A 13321-nucleotide genomic window follows, 5' to 3' on the forward strand; every position below is an offset into this window, starting at 1 on the left:
AGCGTTGGCTGGATGGTGTAAAGCTCACCACCATTGGACTCTGGAGCAGTGGAAACGTGTTCTCTGGAGTAATGAATCACACTTCACCATCTGGCAGTCCGATGGAAGAATCTGGGTTTGGCGGATGCCAGGAGAACGCTACCTGCCCCAATGCATAGTGCCAACTGTAAAGTTTGGTGGAGGAGGAATAATGGTCTGAGGCTGTTTTTCATGGTTCGGGCTAGACTGACTGGCCTGCGCAGAGCCCTGATCTCAACTCCATTGAACACTTTTGGAATGAATTGGAACTCCGACTGTGAGCCATGTCTAACATTAGTGCCCGATCTCACTAATGTGCTTGTGGCTGAATGGAAGCAAGTCCCTGCAGATGTTATATCATTTAGTGGAAAGCCTTCCCAGAAGAGTGAATGGAGGCTGTTATATCAGCAAAGGAGGTACCAACTCTATATTAATTTCCATGATTTTGGAATGAGATGTTCCGAGCAGGTGTCCACATACTTTCAGTGCATATAGGGTATCATGTAGCTGGAGCCTATAATCATTCTTGTCATTATCAAGATTTGATGTTAAACCTTTACTTTCTGTCTGTAGACTAATATAACTGCAGGAGTGAAAACTGGGTAGCCAATTATGCTTGCCGTGAGCGGATTATTTTTGCAGACGAGGATGGGGACCGAGGGAGAGGCAGAGGCACTGCAATTCACACACTCGATATGTCTTCTAGCGGCACTGGTCCATCATCATAGTATAGTAGCATCCGTGGTTTTGACTTCTGCCCTTGGCACTGCGGATGCAGGCGGGTGTGAGTGCACTAGATCGGAACCTCAGGTGCAGGTGTGGAAATTACAATATTCTATCTGACGTCGTTGATAGAAGAGAAAGGGGTTCTGCAAACGCGCGGAGCGAAACCCTCGTGATTGGTTGAAGGGGTGAGGTCAGGTAGGAGTCGAGGCGCCGTTTGTTTAAAAACCCCTCCCCAGTATGCTGTGCATTTAGACGCGAATAAATTTTCGTGTCTTTATGTTCAAGACGGCCAACTACCCGATGGCTGCGGATCCCGGGCCCACCATCATGCATGGGAGTTGGTTCAACAACACGGGCTTCAGGGAAAACAATACGCCTGTGACGGTTGAGAAACCGAAGAAGAAGGCATTTTACCTGGTCAGAATGATGTCTCTCAACAACAATAAGAAAGAGCAACAAGCCAACCATCAGCATCACCAGAATAACAATATGCCCTTCATGATCCACTGTCACATCGGGAAAGAGATCAAGCACATTTGCAGCAACTGCAGCCGCGCGAACGATACCCAGGACGGTGAGTAGCCTAGCCTATAGCGGCATTTGGATGCGTTGTGGTACGGTCTCCCTTCAGCTCTGCTGGCTATCAAACAGAGTGGTTTCATTGAACACGCTCAATAGGGGGGTTAACATGCGCAGTTCTTGTTTGCCCATTCCGCGATTATATATGTCCTAGAGTTATGAGATTAAAATTGCTTGATGTATTTAATCCTGGTAACCTTCATCATAGACACAATGTACTTTTCCAGCGGAGCCTTGACTCCATTGCTATGTGTAATCCTTTACTTGCTTTATGGTCATACTATTCTTTGCACTGCTATTCTGTTGCATTCTGGGATAAATGTATCACTTAGTTTGACACAATGCGTAGTGGGCCACACATGTATCAAGACAAATTTGCAGCTATAATGTATTATTTATAGGAAAGAGTGGTATGCAACAGCACCCATTTTAGACTTGGAGAAATTATGAGTTGTTGAACTGATATTTTTCTTTTGGAGCAGGTTACTGGTGTGGGTGTAAAATTGGCCTTATTCTAACACTACAAAGAGCCTGCTCCACAATATGCATTGTGGTTTACTACTCATAGACCTAATACTCCGACGAATCCTCTTGATGACCCCCTCCATCCCAGGCTCCACCCCCCCCCCCATCCTCCTCCTGATTAGCACCTAAAGTGGTCATTCTCAGTCCCCTACTGATTCTACTCCACCCCACCCAAACATGAAGGAGAATGTCACTCACTCAGCCAAGATGATTGAGGACCAAGATACATTTTGGTTCCTGGACTAGGCATAATCTGGTTCTGGGAAACTGGCCAGAGGAGTATAGATGTGTGTTTCAGAGAATACATGCTTGTAAAGAAACACTAGGGCTGTGGTAGCCTACGGTCTAAAGCCTCTTTTAGTCTTTGTAGCATTCTCTTGAGTTTTTGTTGTTGCAAGAAGTGTAACTTTTGAATGCAAAGTACTTTTTATTTGTTGGCTGCTGCTCATATGACATGGTGGATGTTTGGTGTGTCAATGGGCTACTATGGGAGTATTTTTCACCAAACGCAGCCGGGAAAATAAACCATGTCGCTTTCAATTTGCATCCCTGTCAACAAATCTAGGAAGTGTGTGGCTGGCTGTCTTTTGTTGTTGTCTGAAATGCATAGGTGGCAAATTAACAATGTTTTTATGAATATTTCTGAGCTCAGGTCTAACACCCCCCCCCCCCCCCCAAATCTCTCCTCTTTTTCTTTTTGGACTCCATTTGAAGCACCACTGGATTCAATTAGCATCGAGTCTGAATCTATTTATAGACATATGTGGCAGGATTCCTAAGATGGTTGGCTGTGAGGCTGAGGCCGTGAGCGGCGTCAGGCACTGCATTTAGGTAATCGTTTGTTTCACTGCATTCATGTCCACCTGGGTTCACATGATTTATCATGCTATACCCCCGGTGGAGCGGCTGCCTTCTCTACCTGTGAAGTGACACTCCCATGTTGTCGCTTGTCAACCATCATGGTGATTTGATTGAATTATGCACGCTGTGGTCAGTGGCAGTGTCTGTCTGCACATGGCAGGGGTGGTGTGACACTGACACTGTCACCCTGTCCCTGAGCTCGTGATGACTGAGGTGGCAGATTGCATGGCTGTCATCAGGGCAGACCTTGCCTATATTATTACTCAAGTATATAACTCACTATTGACTGTTGTGTGTGTGTGTGTGTGTGTGTGTGTGTGTGTGTGTGTGTGTGTGTGTGTGTGTGTGTGTGTGTGTGTGTGTGTGTGTGTGTGTGTGTGTGTGTGTGTGTGTGTGTGTGTGTGTGTGTTAAATCAAACTGTTAAAGAGGTTTTCTTACAAGCCAGAAATAAGTTCCATTTGAACTTACTCTACTGGTTGTCTATGCAGTTGGTCCTAATGTCCAAAACATATCCACAGGAAGCTATTACTAAATAGACTTTGCAAAACCCTGGGACATGTGCAACACCATATACAATGGCTATTATCAATGAGATTCAGCCACGGCATATTTTTATTTAAATATTCTCTTGAGTGGAAGGTCAGGGAACATAATCACAAATAATTTGTAGACTTAAAATGGACCACAAGAAGCCCAAAACGATATTTGACAAACTATTTCAAATCTTGGTTACATTTGTATACGATCACATATCTCTATTATGCGTGGGACTATTTTGGATCATATTTCCAAAATCACTTGTAAAAACTTTTGCTCAACTGTGGGAGGGGCAAATATAATCACCCGCGGGTCAATTTTGGGCAGTTGGGGAACTCTGCTGTAAACACTTCCAAGACTTTGGTTAGTATACATGCGTCGTGTGCATGTATTTACGCCTTGTGCATATGCCTCAGGTGATGAACAAACCAATCTTGAGAGCCACGCACAGACCCTTGTTTTGAAGTCTGATCGATCATACGTTCCTGTGGATATTGTCAAGTAAGTACGAAATCAGCGAACGGGTAGAGTCGGTTTAAATTAAGTTTATTCAACATTCTGACTACTTATTCTGATGTATTTTGTTTGACTAGGGTTGGGAATTGCCAAGGACCTCACAATACGAAACGTAGGTGCCAATATGTTTTGCTATTTTGATATTCCAAAACCAGAAAGCGCACGTGTTTGGACAATGTATCAAATTGCGTGAGGATTATGTAGTTTGGAACGTGTTGGTACACTGGGAAGATGTCGGCGAGACCTCGGACCGACATGAACGATGTAGAATCTAAATATATTTGAAAGACGTCTTGCCAATGCGTAAACACTATCTACACTGCATCTTCCCACTGTATCCTGTATTGGGGATGGGCCTTTTGCAAATTTTGCCTGTTCTAGTACTCGTACATTTTTTTTTTATAAAAAAATAAAATAAAAATAGCACATGAATGAAGAAAACAACAACATTTTTATAACACAAGGCTCGCACTGGAAAAATTGGTGCATTTATTTATATGGCAACAATGCCTAATTTATCATAACCATTACAGGATTTGTTGTCTAATTGCTAAATTGGCGCTATTACACTATTCAGTCAATTATTAAAAGAAAGTGTCATTTTTAAGATTAGTATATTGATACTGTAATATCAACTGGTTATATTTTGAAACACTGTCTTCAAAAAGATAGTTACTTCAGCAGGGGCGTTTGCTTGTAGAAGCACAGCCAGGTTTAGTAAAAACATTTTTTTCCTGAGCCCTTATCACTGTCAAGACACCTATTTTATATGAAATAAAAACATGATGTAATATAACAGAATAAAATCGAAAATAATATTTTTCAAAATGGGAAAAGTTGCCATTGTGAAGTGATGTGCATGGAACGGTTATTCTCATATTTATTTTCAAACGGGGCTCAATTTGGAGACTGAAAAGATTTGGCATGGGTCCTCAGATCTTCAAAAGGTTTTACAGCTGCACCATCGAGAGCATCCTAACTGGTTGCATCACTGCCTGGTATGGCGACTGCTCAGCCTCTGACCTCAAGGCACTACAGAGGGTATTGCGTACGACCCAATACATCACTGGGGCCAAGCTGCCTGCCATCCAGGACCTCTATACGAGGTGGTGTCAGAGGAAGGTCCTAAAAATGATCAGACTCCAGACACCCAAGTCATAGACTGTTCTCTCTGCTACCGCACGGCAAGCAGTACCGGAGCACCAGATCTAGGTCCAAGAGGCTTCAAAACAGCTTCTACCCCCAAGCCATGAGACTCCTGACCATCTAATCAAAGTGCCTCCCAGACTATTTGCATTGCCGCCCCCCCCCCCCTCTTTTATGCTGCTGCTACTCTGTTTATTATCTATGCGTAGTCACTTTAATAACTCTACCTGCATGTACATATTTCTTCGACTAACCGGTGCCCCTGCACATTGACTCTGTACATGTACCCCCTGTATATAGCCTCACTATTGTTATTTTACTGCTGCTCTTTAATTATTTTTATTTTAATCTTTAATTATTTGTTACTTTTTATTTATTTTCTGTATTTTTCTTAACTGTATTGTTGGCTAAGGGCTTGTAAGTAAGCATTTCACTGTACCTGTTGTATTCGCTGCATGTGACAAATACAAAAATGTTTTCAAATGAAAATTGTACGTAAAAAAAAAAGAAGAGAAATCCTTGAGTTCCAATTTGTATTTCACGCTGTTGCTTGTAGGTCCACTTGATTTAGCAGCCCTAGCGCCGGGAAGGTTAAGAATTTCATGTGTCTGAAGGGAGAACTCCGACCAACTCGGCAGGCCCAGAAAGCAAATCAAGTGCACCTAATAGGCCTACCGCTGGCCAATCATATGGCTCAGATCACTGCATCTGCACAATTGCCTTGTGCAATAGACTGTAAAAAAAAAAGAAGCCTCGAACGCACAGCAAAGTTGATCATGTGAGATTTCCAAACATTTAAAACCATGACTGGAGACTCAACGATGCAGCAGAGATTTTTATTTTTAATGAGTGAGTCTAAGTTCTGATTCAGCATCAATGTTCTTCCTACTTCCACTCATGCTACAACCAGCACTGCAGCTGCAATGAATGAGTACAGCAAAGTGTTTCAATAAGCCAACTTTCTTATTTGCGGCTGGTCTTTAAATATATATATATATATATATTTCGTTTTTTTTTGGAATATTTCCCTTTCTTTGGTCATAAGAGTAACAATATGAATTGGTGCATGAGGCAGAAATAATGCAGTCCCACTTAAGTTTTGCCATCAGCTGGAAGACTGTTCCCTTTTCTCAGCAAAGAGAGGGATGAGGGACAGCCAGTAAAAAAAGAAGCTAATATTGTTCACTCAGCTTTGCCTCAAGTAATGCAACAAATGATCTATTACTAGTGTGATCATATACCTACATGGTCAGAGGAGAAGATTGGCAGGGCAATTCAAGCAATAGGCTTCTACAAGCAAGCACCCCTGCTGAGATTACTGCCTTCTTGATAACGTATTTGGGATATAGCTTACTGCACAAACCTCATTGCTCCAGTTCTGTTTTTAATTGGCTAATGTTGCTTAGGCTTGTTTTTTTAAGTTGTTTAAAAAATATATTATAATAATCTTAGCGTTAGTTCTCAGTTTGCATTTTCACGCTGTGATCTTAACTCCGAAAAGGTTTCTGACCGCTGGCCTAGGATTACGAATTCTATATGGCAGTTCGCTAAGTAGCATAAGTGGAAAATCTAAAAATGTAGCTCGTGTATCCCATCAGTTAGATATGTTTTTATAGGCATTTATTTTTTCAGGCCGTGTGTTGTGTGTGTGTGTGTGTGTGTGTGTGTGTGTGTGTAAGCATTTGAGTGAATGAGACTTAGAGGGGAAAGGGAATTTAGGGAGAAGGAACTGTGTGATGCTTAGTTTCTTTTTGGTTGTGCCATGCAAATACACATGTACAAATGGAACACGAGAGTCCAAGCAAATTTAACATTCGGGCAGCCACAAAGCACATTCCACCAAATAGTTTTACAGTATATTAAAATAAATGGTACACTTAACATAGCACACTTGGTCTGTAACAAGTTATCTCATGAGAAGCTAACAAATTGCAAGTTTTAAGCACAAGTTTTGTAAGTATAGACCGCCAGAGACTAGTCCTGTTCAGTGTAGAGGTGATGCGTATGTGGATTACGACTGTAGCATAGGCCAACGCACTGCTTTTATCAGGACAAGTCTGGGAGAGTCTGTCGTTTCAATATGGATGCCTTATCACTTATTCTGTTGCTATTAGCTTGAGCACGTTTTCTCTTCAATTACTCCTCTTGATGATATCAAAAACTACATCAAAGGAGGACAAACGCTCTAGTGACTATAAGGAGCTAGTAGGCTAAACACGATTATTTCTCCCTGGTCTGTTTTTTTTGGCAAGCTAGTGCGGACTAATCCGCAGCATGCAGCTTCCTGCTGTTCAGATTCTGAATATATCCTGCATTATGCTGTCTGATAATACACAGGTCTGTTTACTCTCGCCAGGTTCACTTATTATTCTCATATCAAGCAGTAGACTACTGCAACACCGTTTCCCCTGCCATAGCCCCTCACATTAGTACCACAAACTGCCATGAACAAATGTGCAATTTGGAGTACACAAGCATTATTTAATCTGCAATTATTATTCTTTCATTTATCCTGTTATATATATATATAATTTTTTTTTTTTTTTTTTAGCTAAATGCAAAGTATTATCATTAACTTTATGTAGGTACATCCCTGGCTGTCCGATTAACCTGTCCTGGTGGTGTGGCTTGTCCTGCACTCTGTATTCAATCATCAAGTTTGAAGATGACACAACAGTATTAGGCCTGATTACCAACAATGACTGGGACAGCCTACAGGAAGGAGGTGAGGGCCCTGGCGGGGTGGTGTCAGGAAAATAACTTCTCCCTCAACGTCAACAAATCGAAGGAGCTGATCGTGGACTTCAGGAAACAACAGAGGGAGCACGACCCTATCCACATCAACGGGACTGCAGCTGAGAAGGTGGAAAGCTTCAAGTTCTTTGGTGTACACATCACGGACAATCTGAAATGGTGTGGCGAAGGTGCAACAGCTTTTGAGAGCATCCTATTGGGCTGTATCACCGCCTGGTACGGTAAATGCACCACTCGTAGCCACAGGGCTCTCCAGTGGGTGGTGCAGTCTGCCCAACAGATCACGTGGTGCACACCGCCTGCCCTCCAGGACACCTACAGCACCCGATGTCACAGGAAGGCCAAAAAGATCATCAAGGACATAAACTACCCGAGCCATTGCCTGTTCATCCCGCTATCACCCAGAAGGCAAGGTCCATACATGTTCATCAAAGCTGGGACCGAGAGACTGAAAGAAGCAGTTCATCTCAAGGCCATCCCTGTTAAATAACCATCACTAGCCAGCCTCCACCCAGTACCCTGCCCTGAACCTTAGTCATTGTCACTACTTGGCTACCACCCAGTTATTCAACTGTGCGCCTTCGAGGATGCTGCCCTATTGTACATAGTCATGGAACACTGGCCACTTTAATAATGGAACACTAGTCACTGCACCCGCAACTAGTCACTTTTATAGTGTTTACAATCTGCTTTACTTATCTCATGTATTTAACTCTATTTTAGTCAATGCCATTCTGACATTTCCATCCTAATATGTATATATTTCTTAATGCCATTCTTGTACTTTTTTAGGTTTGTGTATTGTTGTGAATTGTTAGATACTACTGCACTGTTGGCGCTAGGAACACAAGCATTTCACTACACCCGCAATAACATCTGCTAAATATGTGTGTGACCAATAAAATAGATTTACCAAGAGTGCACTGAGTGAATGTTTAAAAAAAGATCTTGGTTCCTTTCTAAACATAGCAAGTGATTGCAAAGAGGACGTGGACCACAAAAATCTTGAGGTGAACTGGCAAGAGCCAAGTCCTCATTTTAAAGCCAAGGGTAGTGTGAGTCCAGAGAGAATGGACTTTTTTTTGCTTCAACCCAGAGTTCACTGAAATCAGTTCTTTTTAAAGAGGACAATAATGTGAAAACACCCTAATCAGCCCCTTTTTCTCCTGTGTCCCTACAGCGGAGGAGGTCGAGAGGCTGGCCGCAATGCGCTCTGAGTCCCTGGTCCCTGGCACGCACACCCCGCCCATCCGCCGCCGCAGCAAGTTTGCCACTCTGGGCCGTCTCCTCAAGCCCTGGAAGTGGAGGAAGAAGAAGAGTGAGAAGTTCAGGCAGACCTCTGCAGGTAAGGGCCCAAGATGTGAGCGCTTCTTAGCTATTCTGCACACGGCCCTGGTTTGCCGCTAGCCTTGGTGTGAACTCCCCTGACAATCTGACCTCTTCCCCTGTCAATTTACTGCCCTCGTCTGACTATCCACTGGACATGAAAAGATTGCAGGATGTCTTGGTGTTCTGAATCAGCTCCCTCACTCAGACTTTCCATTAGGTCAGTGAGGTGGAGAGCTCAACTCCTCTCTATATTTGGGTTCTTGCTCCTCCAGGCACTACTGAAGGTTTTGATGTTACCCCGCTTCTCTGTTCCCAAGAGTTTTCTACCCAGCACAGCTTCAGGGAAGAACTGGATTTGATGGTGCTTTCTTTAGTGTTCACATTTCCTATTCATGCAGTTGATCATTCATCAGTCAGTGATTTTATTGAGATTGGCAATGATGTGATATGCACTTTTTTTTTTCTTTGTTCACTTAAGGCGTTGAGGGCTTCTCTACTGTGACTGTCGCCTTCTTGCTCTTAGCTTTGAGTCTGGTTCGTATTGCTGACCCAACACTTTACTCTAGACTCGGGAACTCTGACAGTCCAATGGCTCTGAGTGAAAGCTGACACCTTGACTTCACGACTCTTCACTCTCTTTCCGCTTTGTATGCATGGTGTCGACTGAATGTTTAAGCCCAGATTTTTTTTTTCTTTCTCCCTCTCCTGAGTGAAATGGAGCAGCAAACTGTAACACAATTTGTTGTTGTGTTAAATCAACGATAAAGCCCAACGAACAAGACTTCTCTCTCTGTAGTATCTTTTTTTTGTTTGTTTAGTCTGTATAATCTAGTCGCCTTTATTTTTCCTACTGATTACACTAACGGCATATTGAGACCTACTAGCTTTTTCCATTGGACTGGCTTCTGTAAGAGCTTTTCACTTCAGGCCCTTTCTACACTGTCCGGATGTTTGTTTTCAAACACTGGAGAGGACATTGTAGGTGGCTGTTTTTAGACGCATTTGCAACAAACAATATTTATTTTATGCTAGGATGGAGCTCTGTTTGACAAATCAGAACCAGGGTAGGCTATATGGAGACTGCTGAGCTCATGGTTTACAGCAGTGGTCTCTGTTGTCCACTGACATTGACCACGTTTACATGCGCACCAACATCCAGTTTTATTATTTGGGATACTCGAGTATTGTGTTTTTGAGTTGACTCTTATAAACCATCATATCCCGTTTTTTACAATAACCCAACTCTGCTCCTATCCCGGTTATGAGTAACCTGAATGAGATACCTGGGATATGCTGATCTTAGACTGGATACTGTGGCATGTAAACATCTTCTACCATTTATTGTTGTTGTTTTTCCATGTCTGTGTTCAGTTTTGCATAGTATCACTATAAAGTTCAGATGGGACCATAATAGTTGGAAACATTTCATTTACAGTTTCAATGAAAAGTATGTAGACCCTTCTGGAATTAGCTGGATTTCTGCATAAATTGGTCAAAAAATGGTGTTCTGATCTTCCTCCCAAATCACAACAATATACAAACAGCGTGCTTAAACTAATAACGCACACATTATTGTATTTTTATTGTCTCTATTGAATACATACTTTTTCCAACCTACACTGCAAATGTTTAAATTATGTGAACCCCTAGTCTAATGGCTTCTCCAAAAGCTTCTTGGCGTCAGGACTCCGCTAACCTGGAGTCCGATAGATGAGATTGGAGAAGTTGGTTAGAGCTGTCCTGCAATATAAAAAACACTCACAAAATTTGAGTTTGCTATTCACATGAAGCATTGCCTGAAGTGGACCATGCCTTGAACAAAAGATCTCAGAATACCTAAGATTTGCATAAAGCTGGAAAGGGTTACAAATTACCTCTAAAAGCCTTGAAGTTCACAGTAAGACAAATTGTCTATAAATGGAGAAAGTTCAGCACTGTTGCTACTCTCCCTAGGAGTGGCCGTCCTGCAAAGATGACTGCAAGAACACAGCGCAGAATGCTCAATGAGGTTAAGAAGAATCCTAGAGTGTCAGCTAAAGACTAACAGAAATCTCTGGAACATGCTAACATCTGAGTCTACGATACGTAAAACACTAAAAAAGAATGATGTTCTTGGGAGGACACCACGGAAGAAGCCACTGTCCAAAAAAACATTGCTGCACGTCTGAAGTTCGCACGAGCACCTGGATGTTCCACAGCGCTACTGGCAATAATATTCTGTGGACAAATTAAACTAAAGTTGTTTGGAAGGAACACAACACAATGTGTGGAGAGAAAAAGGCACCGCACACAAACATCAACCTCATCCCAACTGTAAAGTATGGTGGAGGGAGCGTCATGGTTTTGGACTGTTTGCTGCCTCAGGGCCTGGACAGCTTGCTATCATCAACAGAAATGAATTCCCAAGTTTTATCAAGACATTTTGCAGGAAAATGTAAGGTTGTGTCCACCAAATAAAGCTCAACAGAAGTTTGACGCAACAGGACAACGACCCAAAACACTAGTAAATCAACAACATAATGGCTTCAACAGAAGAAAATACGCCTTCTGGAGTGGCCCAGTCAGTCCTGACCTCAACCTGATTTGAGATGCTGTGGCATGACCTCGAGCGGTTCACACCAGACACCCCCAAGAATATTGCTGAACTGACACAGTTTTGTAAAGTGGAATGGTTCAAAATTTCTCCTGACCGTTGTGCAGGTCTAATCCGCAGCTACAGAAAACGTTTGGTTGAGGTTATTGCTGCCAAAGGAAGGTCAACCAGTTAAATTAAATCCAAGGGTTCACATACTTTTTCCAACATACACGGTGTGTTCAATAAAGACATGAAAGGTATAATTATTTGTTATTAGATTAAGCAGACTGTAGCCTATTATAATATTAACTCCTGCAGAATGAAGTGTTTCATGCAGTACAATTACATTTTCACTTTTCAACCACATTACATATGCATCAAGACTAACTGAAATACTTTAAGTAACATGCTGGATAATTTTCACAGCTTTTACATTTCCTTAACTGGCCAACAAACTGCATTTGGAAAGTTTGTGGTAAATCTCCCCGGTCCCTAAACCTCCTCACTCTGGCAGAAATGAAAGGACTTTTCTGATGTCAACTAGATTGTTGGTGATGCCTTCATTCTATTGATTTATGATTTTCTGGTGAGCATGGCTTTGAGTATTCTAGAGCATTAAAGTGGCAATATTTAACTTTTTGTGTGACCTGACCAAATTCACATGGAAATGTGAGTTTGAGCTCACTCATTCTACTTGAAAGCAAGTCTAAGAAGTGGTAGAACATTCTATGTATGCTATTTCTATGCTTCCTGTTAAGTAAAAATAAAATAAATGTAAATCCTTTTGGTTTTGTACACCAGTTGAAACAATGTTTTTGGTTATGGGAAATATTTCAGAGGTTTAGATGGTATAATGATTCTCTACACTATACTAGCTTATTTTTTTCGCAAACTATTCGTTTTTCAGCAACCAGGAAATGGCAGCGCGATTACTGCATAGTACAACTATAAGGAATGGAAAAAAAGAGAAGCCACGTGTATCAACAGTAATTATAGCCTGCCAAATGTTGGACATTTATAAGCAATGTTTTTGTTATTTAATCGCACCTCATTTAAAAAAAACTTCTGTTTATTCATGGTTACAGAGATACTCGTGAGCAGGATATCAAAGGTGTATGTAAATGGATGATCCTGAATTAGACCTTAATAACCGGGATTTGAGCGAATTATTATTATTATTATTATTATTATTATTTTTTTTTTAAATATCTGGAATACTATGTGCATGTAAATGTGGTCGTTGATTGTGCAGAAGTTTTAAACTGAAATATTGAGCTAAGCTTAGGTTTGCTCATTGGTCAAGGGTTATCCTTGCTGAACATGACTCCTTGTTTGGCTTGGCTGTTTTTTTTTTCTCTTCTGGTGATTTGTTTCATGATGTTTATCATTGGGACTCTGACTACAGGCAGGAAGCAGACCAGCTGCTGGGCGTGCAGATGTTCCAGCCAGGTAATTGGATAATGTGAATGTGCACAGTCGGTAGAGCATGGCGCTTGCAACGCCAAGCGTCGTGGGTTCGATTCCCGCTGGGACCACCCATATGTAAAAGTAGTGGCCCCAGCCGACTTGTAAGTCGCTTTGGACAAAAGCGTCTGCTAAATGGGATATATATTATGTATTCTAGTCAGGCAGGGGGGGGGGGGCTTTACTCATAACTCCAGGTGTGCGCTAGCAGCAGTACTCTGAATACTGAGAGAACTCACAGCTGTGCCTCCTGCCCTATTCCCTGTCTGTCAGGTAGTCTCGTGATCTTA

The 13321-nt window shown here is 42.0% G+C and overlaps 1 pseudogene; it reads left to right on the forward strand.

Moving 5' to 3' along the window:
* Positions 1 to 699: 699 nt before the first annotated feature.
* Positions 700 to 13321, forward strand: part of LOC135558796 (phosphatase and actin regulator 1-like) — a 47842-nt pseudogene continuing 35220 nt past the window's right edge.

This window comes from Oncorhynchus masou, chromosome 17, assembly GCF_036934945.1.
Source record: "Oncorhynchus masou masou isolate Uvic2021 chromosome 17, UVic_Omas_1.1, whole genome shotgun sequence".
NCBI lineage: Eukaryota > Metazoa > Chordata > Actinopteri > Salmoniformes > Salmonidae > Oncorhynchus > Oncorhynchus masou.